The following is a 9,051-nucleotide window of genomic DNA, read 5'->3' as shown; positions in this document are numbered from 1 at the left end:
TGGCTGATGGGACTTAAGCAAGCATGATGTAAACAGAAGCTTGATTAGTTGCTGGCAAAATGGGACTTGTCTGCTTGGAATGCTCCCTCCTGGAACACAGCTGGCATGCCCTAAGAAGCCCAGGCCACATGGAGAGACTGTGGGGAGGAAGTGAGATGCTCAGTCAGCAGTCCCAGCTGAGCCTTCAGCTGCTGCCCGGCCCCAGCAACCACCCTGAGTGAGCAGGCCAGGTGTGAATGAGCATCCCCGATGTTCCAGCCCAGTCTGGCCTCCACATGACTGAAAGCCCCACTACAGAACCACAACAGAGAATTAGGTGGTTGCCATTTAAAGGTATTAAGTTTCAGGGCAATAGGTAACAGGAAGATGAGGTGAGTATCTGATACATCGTTTTTGAGTTCACCTGCTCAACCTTGAACCAATCACTGTGGCCAGGGTGGTGGGGTCTTGTGCCTCCTGCAAGGACCACATGGAACAGGGGGAAGAGATGCTCAAAAAATCCTCCCACGATTGGGAAATTGTAGCTACCAGAGCCTGGTAGAGCCTGGAAGAAGCCAGCAGAGCTCCTCAGTGGGTCAGGCAAGAATCATAGATTGTCAGAGTTAACAAGGTCGCATCCAACTGTTTCATTTTACAAATAGTGCAAGTAAGGCCCAAAGACAATTTCCGGGATCCAGATCCACCAGCTGTCAGGCCAAAACCACAGTATCCCGGCTCCTACTCTGGGTGTCCTTCTAGCACCCTGTTTGCTCAGTAGTGATTGTTCTCGGAGTGAGCTGGACATGGGGTTTGTGTGTATGAGTGCGTGTCTGACCTGGGGGGGATAGAGGGGCCTTGGGCTGGGTTGGGGGGATTGATGTAATCCTCCCAGAGTTCTGTTTTCAGCACCTAACACCCCTCTGGGCAAAGACCCGTATTCACATACAAATCAGCTCCCTGGATTTGGAGTCAGACCTAACTCAGCTCCAGCCCCATGTGCTCTTCGGCCTTTGACACAATTGATTGTTAAACCAAGCAGCCCAGGACACATCTCTGAAGTGTTGTAGACATTTTCATTGGGGAGACAGGCAACATTTGGGATCTTGGGCTTCATGTAATGCCCTGCTTGATGTGAATTTGTAGCTCTTTAGACAATTTAAGAACAATTTTTATGAAATTTCCCAGGACATTTTGTCTCCTCAGGCAAAAAATGGCTTTTGCGGCATGAACAACAATTGCACATCTACTCCAGAGAGAGGCAATCAGCTGTGGCCTCTGCCAAATCAGTAAATATAGGAAGGAAACCAGATTCTTCATGGTCACTATATCCACCCTTCTCTTCCTTCCCATCTTTTCATCACTACTAGAGATAGAGTTGTGGGATGTTCATTCTGAGAGAGAATTTAGAGTTTATTTAGTCAACTGACATTTTAAGAGATGAGGAAGTCGAAGCCCAGAGAGTGCTAAGGGCTTGTACCAGTCACACAGTAATTCCATGGATTGAGTTGGGATAAGAGTTCTCATCTTTTGACTCTAAGGCAAACCTCTCCATGGCCCTGAAATCTTGCAGTGCCTTCAGGGACAGCTCTGAACACAGGTTCGGGAGGAGGTTGTGAAGAAGGGACATTAGGGTGCTAAATATCACAGGAAATTGGTTTATAACAGGGGGACCTCAAGGAGTGAACAGAATGCTCTAGATTCCACCAGTAGAGACTCTGAACTTTATTCCCAGTCTTCAGCCCCAAACAGGATACCTGGATCTAAAATCCTTAAGAGTTTTCTTTTTATTTTTTTTTAATATTGAAGTATATTTAGCATACATTGTTATATTAATCTTTAAGAGGTTTTTATACTCACAAGTCCCTGTAGAAAATTAGCCACACTACATCTCATTTTCTCAGGGTCCTGACGCACTTTTCTGAGATTCAGAGAAGTTAAGCAATTTACCCAAGACCACACGACCAGAAGGAGTTAACTTTTAAGCCTATGCCCTTTGCATGAGTCTGCACTGCCTTTTAGGGGTCTAGGAATAATATTTACTGTAAATGGAATTGCTGGTGCTAGGGAAAAAAATCACAGGGATAATATAGGAACTTATTTATACTTAAATGTTGCATAGTCCAGCTGGTTGAGGATGTGGGCTCCAGGGTCAGACTGTCCAGGTAAAATCCAAGTTCCATCACTTAGTGTGTGACCACGGGGAAATATTCAGTCCCTCCAAGGAATTCTTGTACTTCTTATCTATATAATGGACATAACATAAGATTTACTTCATAGTGTTGTTAGGAGGGTAAAGGGGAGATACTGCTTGTAAATCACTTAACACCGTGCCTGGCACTTGAGTGCTGAGAAATGTTAGCTGTTATTTGGTTTTATCATGTGCAATATTAATTGGGGAATGGGATGATGCAGAAAGGGAAAGTACAAAAGAGAAAAGACTGCCTTTTCTTCATGCTTCATGTAGTTTAGCTCCCCGATTCCCTTGTGCATCTTGAGCACGCACCTGTCCTCCCTGGTTCGTGAGATTAGATCAGCTCATTCCAAAGGTGAGAGACAAGTGAGACTGTTCAGGGGAAACCCAACGGGGTGTGCACAAAGGTACATGTAAGAGGATAATCTTTGTAGCATCATTTATAACAGAGAAAACCCAACCCACAAATTACCTAAATGTTAGTTCATAAAACAGGTACATCTCAGTTAATGCACTGGAGTATCTCCAGGTACTTCAGGTAAAACACTGGAATCATGTTTGATTCTTTTTTTTTCTCTTACTCCCCACGTGAATAATCCTGTTGACTCTACCTTTAAAATATGTTCACGTTCTGACCGTTCTCAGTACCTTCACAGCCACCACCCTGATCTTAAGCCACTTGCATCTTTTATAGATTTTTGCAATCACTTTCGACTTGCTCTTCCTGCTTCCTCTCTTGCCTTTCTACCTACAGTAGCATCCTTGCTGTTCTTTGAATCCTATCTTAGGGCCTTTATAGTGGCTTTTCCTACTGTCTGGAAAACTCTTTTTCACAATGTCCTCATAGCTCCCTCCCTCATTTGCTCAAGCCTGCTTCTCACTAAGGCCTGCTCTATCTACTCTGTTTTTTTTTTCTAAGATTTTTTATGTATTTGAGAGAGAACGAGCATGGGGGGGGGGCAGACTCCCCGACGAGCAAGGAGTCAGATGCTGGTTGATCATAACCTGAGCAGAGGGCAGATGCTTAACCAACTGAGCCCCCCAGGCGCCCCTATCTACTCTGTTTTTAATTACATTCTACCCCACTTTGAGCTTAGTATGCCCAATCCCATTTACCCTGCTTTATTTTTTTCTTAGCTGTTACCACTTTTTCATGTACTATATATTATTAACTTACTAAATGTGTTGTCTGTTTCTTGCCACTGGAATGTAAGTTCTTTGATGGCAGGATTTTTGCTTTTTTTTTTTTTTTTGGCTTTTGTTGTTGTTTACTGTTATATCCCTAGCACCTAGAATAGTTTCAAGCATATAGTCAGTGCTTAATAAATATTTGTTGAAGAATGAATGAATGATTTACAGAGTTAGTATGGACTTTTAAAATCAATGAGAAGGACCTCTAGGAATTGACATGGAAAGATGTCCAAAATATATTTTTAAATTAAATCAAGTTGTTAAACTGCTGATATATATATATTTGAATATAAATGGAGTTATATACACATATGTGTCTGTATACATGTGCCTATATGTATACATTATAATTTCATTTATGTTTAAAAACAACAAAGCCATCTATTTGTATTTGCGTACATATGTATATAAATGCATAAAGTGTTGGGAAGGCCATATTCGAGACTTACAGTAATAGCTACTTTTTTTTTGGAAGAACAAAGCAGACCTTTTGTTTTATTCTTTATACCTTTCTAATTTTTAAAATTTATCCTACAAGAGGCTGTATTCATGCATCACTTGTGTTAAGTTTTTATATAGATTTTCTAAGTTGATATAAATTTTGAAAAAAATATATATGTGCATAAAATTTAGCACTCTTGTTACATTTTCCTACATCAACTAACCTGAACAAGTTGCCAGCAGAGCGGTCTGCAGCGGGTGGGGACCATTCTTGTCCACTTGACCTGACCCTCACCCCCCAGACCCACATGCAGTACTTTCCCGTACAGGCTGTGAATGGCTTGGGAGCAGACCCGTGGTTGTTCGGTCACTTCCATAGCCTTATCTTCAAGAAGTGCAGGACTTTCGTCCTCAGAGGTGCAAAGTGCCTATTTCTTTAAATTGAAGCAGCCCTTTCCTCCTATGTTCTCTCCTCGAGGGTTCGTGGCTGCAGCCTCAGTTCGCTTCCCTCCCTGCAGGTGGCAGCCCTCATCTGCTGGACCTAGCCACACTTCCTGGAGCAGTGATTGTCGGGGCCTCAGACGCCAGGTGTGCTTTCAGTAACGCTTATTTCACGACACCCCTTTACTATTCTAGAATGAAACTAGTCGATTCAATAATCCACCTAGAAATAGGACTTCAAAAACCAATACAACACCCTTGTTCTTGAAAAACCTTGCGTATGAATAGAATGAAAGGGAAAGTGGTTGATAATAAAATACTATGTATTACAATAGCAAATGCTTGGGTGTGATGTCCCTAGATGTGATGAAGCGGTCAGATGTTCTGCCTATGTCTAGGACCCTTGTGAATGTGACAGCTCCACATGCCGTCTGAGGGAGGAGCAGCCTTTCAGTCTGTGAAGTGATTTTCTAAAATGGTAGGCAACGCTTGGCAGAGCTCTGATGACAGTAAAGCACTAACTTCCCTTTGTTTATTTGAATTTTCGGTCCCCCAAAATGTATTAAAGCCGAGCTCCCCACTAACACCAACAAGCACACAAACGAACAGATTCTAGATTCAGTTATAAACAGGTGTTTTATGTATGCGAGCGTCTGGGGTATGGGACAGTTTTCTGCTGGGCAGGACTGCCCTTCATATTGCAGAATGTTCGGCATCCTGGCCTCCCACTAAATATCAGTCATTGTGAGTACAGTACTGGGAAGTAAATGTTTCCATACATTTCCAGAATGCCCCTAGGAGGGCACTCCTGGTCCCCGTGAGAACTGCAGCACTAGCTGTGCTGTGTCATAGGGTAGCCGCAAGTCATGTATTTCTACTCAGCCCTGAAACGTGACTGGTGTGACGAAAGAACGAAACTTTTCATTTAATTTACTTTACACATTTTAAAGCTAATGCTTGATTCAGTCACTGGGAAACTTTGAAGTATGATTAGACTAGCTTGCTTGGGTGTGTGAATCTACCTTGTTTACTATAATTTTCCTGCAATCTGAATACAGATCAAATATTTCTAATAGAAAGTTTACTGGACTAATTGAGATTCTCTGAGTGTAAAATATCAGAAGAATTTGAAGATCCAGTAAGCCAAAAAAATATAGAATATGTTATGAACAACCGTTCTTATATTAGATTACATGTAAAAATGATAGAAGTTTGGATTTATTCAATTCAGTGTTATTAAAATGAATTTCATTTGTTTCTTTTTACTTTTTTAATATTGCTGCTGGAAAACTTAAAACTGTGTTTGTGGATCACGTTATATTTCTGTTGGAAAGTGTTGGGATAGAGAAAAGTCAGGGCCGTTTTGCTGCCTCCGAGATCCCTTGTTGCTTTTTGGCTGGTAGCAATGCCTAATGAGTCAGAAGTGAGAGAGGAGTTAGAAATACCAGTGCCTTATTCTCTAGCTGGCACACCAGGGGCTGCAGGGACAGGGTCTTTGCAGTGGTAGAATAATCCCAAGTGATTATTATTTTTTAATGAAGCCCCAGATTTTGGCCTGTGGTTTCTGGCAGGGTTGATGTTTTTCCACTACACGCACCCTGTGCTCGGTCCTCTGGGAACCTTCCCTTACATTCTGATGTGGGGGTTTTGGCCTGTGATGTACAGCCTTGTGCCAGCTCTACTCAGAGGCAATGAGGAAAAAGCATTTCCAAGTACGCAGAAGGTGGCCTATCGCTCCATTCCAGTGATTTACAGATAATGCAGGTGCTTACATTTCAAAGCACACCGTGGGGTCTCCTCTGAGGCAACCATGGAGAACCAGCCACACGGGCAGCTCAGTTACATTCCAGCCACAGAGAGGCCTCGTTTAGCATATATTCAGAAGTCTGTTAAATGTTTTAGATTACGAGCAGACTAGTTAAAATAATTTTCTGTTCCACCTTTAAGGAATTGACTCTTTCCCCCCACAACTGGTCAGTTTGGTGAGGCAAGAGAAGCAAAATTGCTGAGAAGTTTGAACTATAGGGTCAGACAGAGCTGAGAATAACAACTGTCAGATTTCATGGCTGTGGACCTGTGGACAGATAACTTAATCTCTCTGAGCTTCAGTTTCCAGTTTTCCTATCTGAATAGCTCTTTCATATATAGCAAATAACTCAGTAAGCAGTAACTGTTGTTCACTGCAAAGAAGTGAGAGTGGGAGATGAGAATTTTTAAGCAGAAAAGCATCTTAGAACAGCATCTCCAAGACTATATTCCTCAGAACTGGTCCCATGAAGTAGAATTCCAGCAATAACGAGTTTTGTGGCCACTACATTTTGGAAATTGTATATCTCTCAGTGGAGACTGATGAAGTACATTAGCGTAGTTAACATTCTGAGAGGTTCTGTGGTAAAGAAATCAATTTAACTTGGCTGAACCCGGCCCCTCCTAAATTATTTTATTAGTTTTTTTTCCCCTCCAAGAAATAACTATTAGCTCTGTGAAGCATACTTTGGGAAATGACGGCATGAGAGAAAATGTCTGACCTAATCAGAACTCCTTGATCCTGCACTTTGGATGGGCTCACCTCCTTATCAGATTGTCCTGTGACATGGGGGGGGACAAATGGGACAATAGTCTGACAGCCATCGGACTACGTCCCATGTCACCTAGGTCCATAATGAAAAATCCATCCCTGAGGGAGCTTAGACAACCTTAGGGGGAAAAATAGTGATGTGAAATACAGTCGCTTGAAGCATTGCTTTGGAAATTTCTATTTTGGTTGGTGGTGGAGCAGAGGGGCCTGTAAACTAGATATAAAGTCCCATGAACTCTCACAGTTCTCTACAAATGATCAATAGCTATCATAATCTTCTGCCATAACAATACTTCAAAAGAGTTTCAAAATGCCAGACTGGGTTTTAAATACACACACAGTCATGCGCGCACGCACACACACACTCTGAGTAGTTACGTAGGAACAGATTAAAAGGATATGTTTAATTTATAGGCGCTGCTCTGATTAGAAATGATAGATGTGGAAAGGTTGCTAAAGGATATTGTTCATACTCAATTTGCAATAATTATACATTTCTTTCATCGAGACACATATCTAATATAATCTCCCAAATCCTAAAGTACACATAAAAATAAAGTCCGGTAAATGACATCAGACAAGAGAGGATAAAAATTCTACTCCAAGGAAGATTCAGAATACACTGGGATCTAAATCCAAATGTGTAGGAGTAGACCTAGATATTTTTGACTATTTTCACAAGAGCATTATTGCCCCCAATTTTTATTTTAAATATTTCAAACAGAAAAATGTTAGAGTAGTACAATAAACAACCACCAAGAATTGTTAACATTGTCAATTTTGTTTTACTTCACTTCTGCATATATATTTAAATATAAATATATATTGGGGGGATAAACTTGTTCACAATAAACTGCAGACATTGTGACACCTCACCTTAAATATTTCAGCATGTGTCTCTTACAAAAAGGACATTTTCCCACATAATCACATGGCATTATTCTACCAGTAATTCTCTAGTTCCATGTGATACCAACTCTAGAGTCAAATTCTTCAGCAACAATCATGGTTCATATATTACATTTGGTTATATCTCTTTAAGAACCAGAGTAATCCTGTCATCCCAACATTTTTTCCCAGTATACTGATTTTGTGGTGAGACTAGTCATCTTGTAGGATGTCCCACATAATGGCTTTGTGCATCTGATTATTATCTCTTAGGGTCATCTAGCTCATTCTTCTATTTCTTGTGCTTCTTGTAAACCAAAAGCTGGGTTGAAATTCAGGATCAATAAACATTGAACTTTTAACTATACCTCATCAGTGCGATGATTATTTATTCCCATTTGCCTTCTGTCCCATTTAACCGTAAATAATGCCTTTCACCATCAAGAATGCCGACACTTAGTTGGCAAATGACGCATCACATTAGAAGGCACAGAATATCAGTCTGTCCCACTAGTAGGGACACCAAGTCTAATCACTTGGTTAGGTCTCCATCAGAGCTTTTAAAAAGTAATGAGCTCCATTATAAGATTAGAAATGGATTGATTTTATTATGTAAGTCATACCTACTTTCAATAACCAATCAAAATTTTCTGCAAATGGACACAATCCTGAGTAAATGATTCTACCTTAAATTTGACTTAAAGTCACTCCTTTTTGTATTAATATGTGATGAAAAATATATTTTTTATAATCAAACATTTTCTATTGTTTGAATCCAACCAAAAGAAAAATGGCAGAAGGTTGAAGATTTCATTTTCTCCAGCCATTTGCATAAAGTCTTCTGTATTTTAAGAATCCTAACCAAAGTCAGCTCTCCCAGGTCTCTCTCTTTGGTGCCTGGTCAAGATAGGGAGGTAAATCTCGTATTGTGCTGTCTTTCCAAATTTAGATTGGCAGGAGAAAAACATTAGTTATCAATTCCTTCTCTTCCAGAGATAGGTTTTGGCTCTTGTTTGTCCTAATTTTGTGTCCTGAGAACTTGGCTTGGCTACTGTCAGATTATAGGCCCGGAAAATTTGTTTGGTATCATCAACAGAAATGTGGGTTGTACTCTATTTGCAGCTAGGGTTCTACTGCCTTTTGCCAGCTCTCAGGGAAACTGTCTAAGTCTATCTTTCTTTTGGTTATGTTTGCCAGTGTCTCCGGCTCTTGGGAGGGTAGTTTCTTTTGCACCCTCTTTCAGCACCCCTTTTGCGTCCATGGAATTGTTAAATACTGCTGGGAATGTTTACTCTTTGTCTTGGCTGAAACCTGACAAGAGATTTGAAAGATGTATTGTTAT

The sequence above is a fragment of the Ailuropoda melanoleuca genome, chromosome 3 (assembly GCF_002007445.2).
Source record: "Ailuropoda melanoleuca isolate Jingjing chromosome 3, ASM200744v2, whole genome shotgun sequence".
NCBI lineage: Eukaryota > Metazoa > Chordata > Mammalia > Carnivora > Ursidae > Ailuropoda > Ailuropoda melanoleuca.
Note: the sequence above shows the minus strand (reverse complement) of the source record.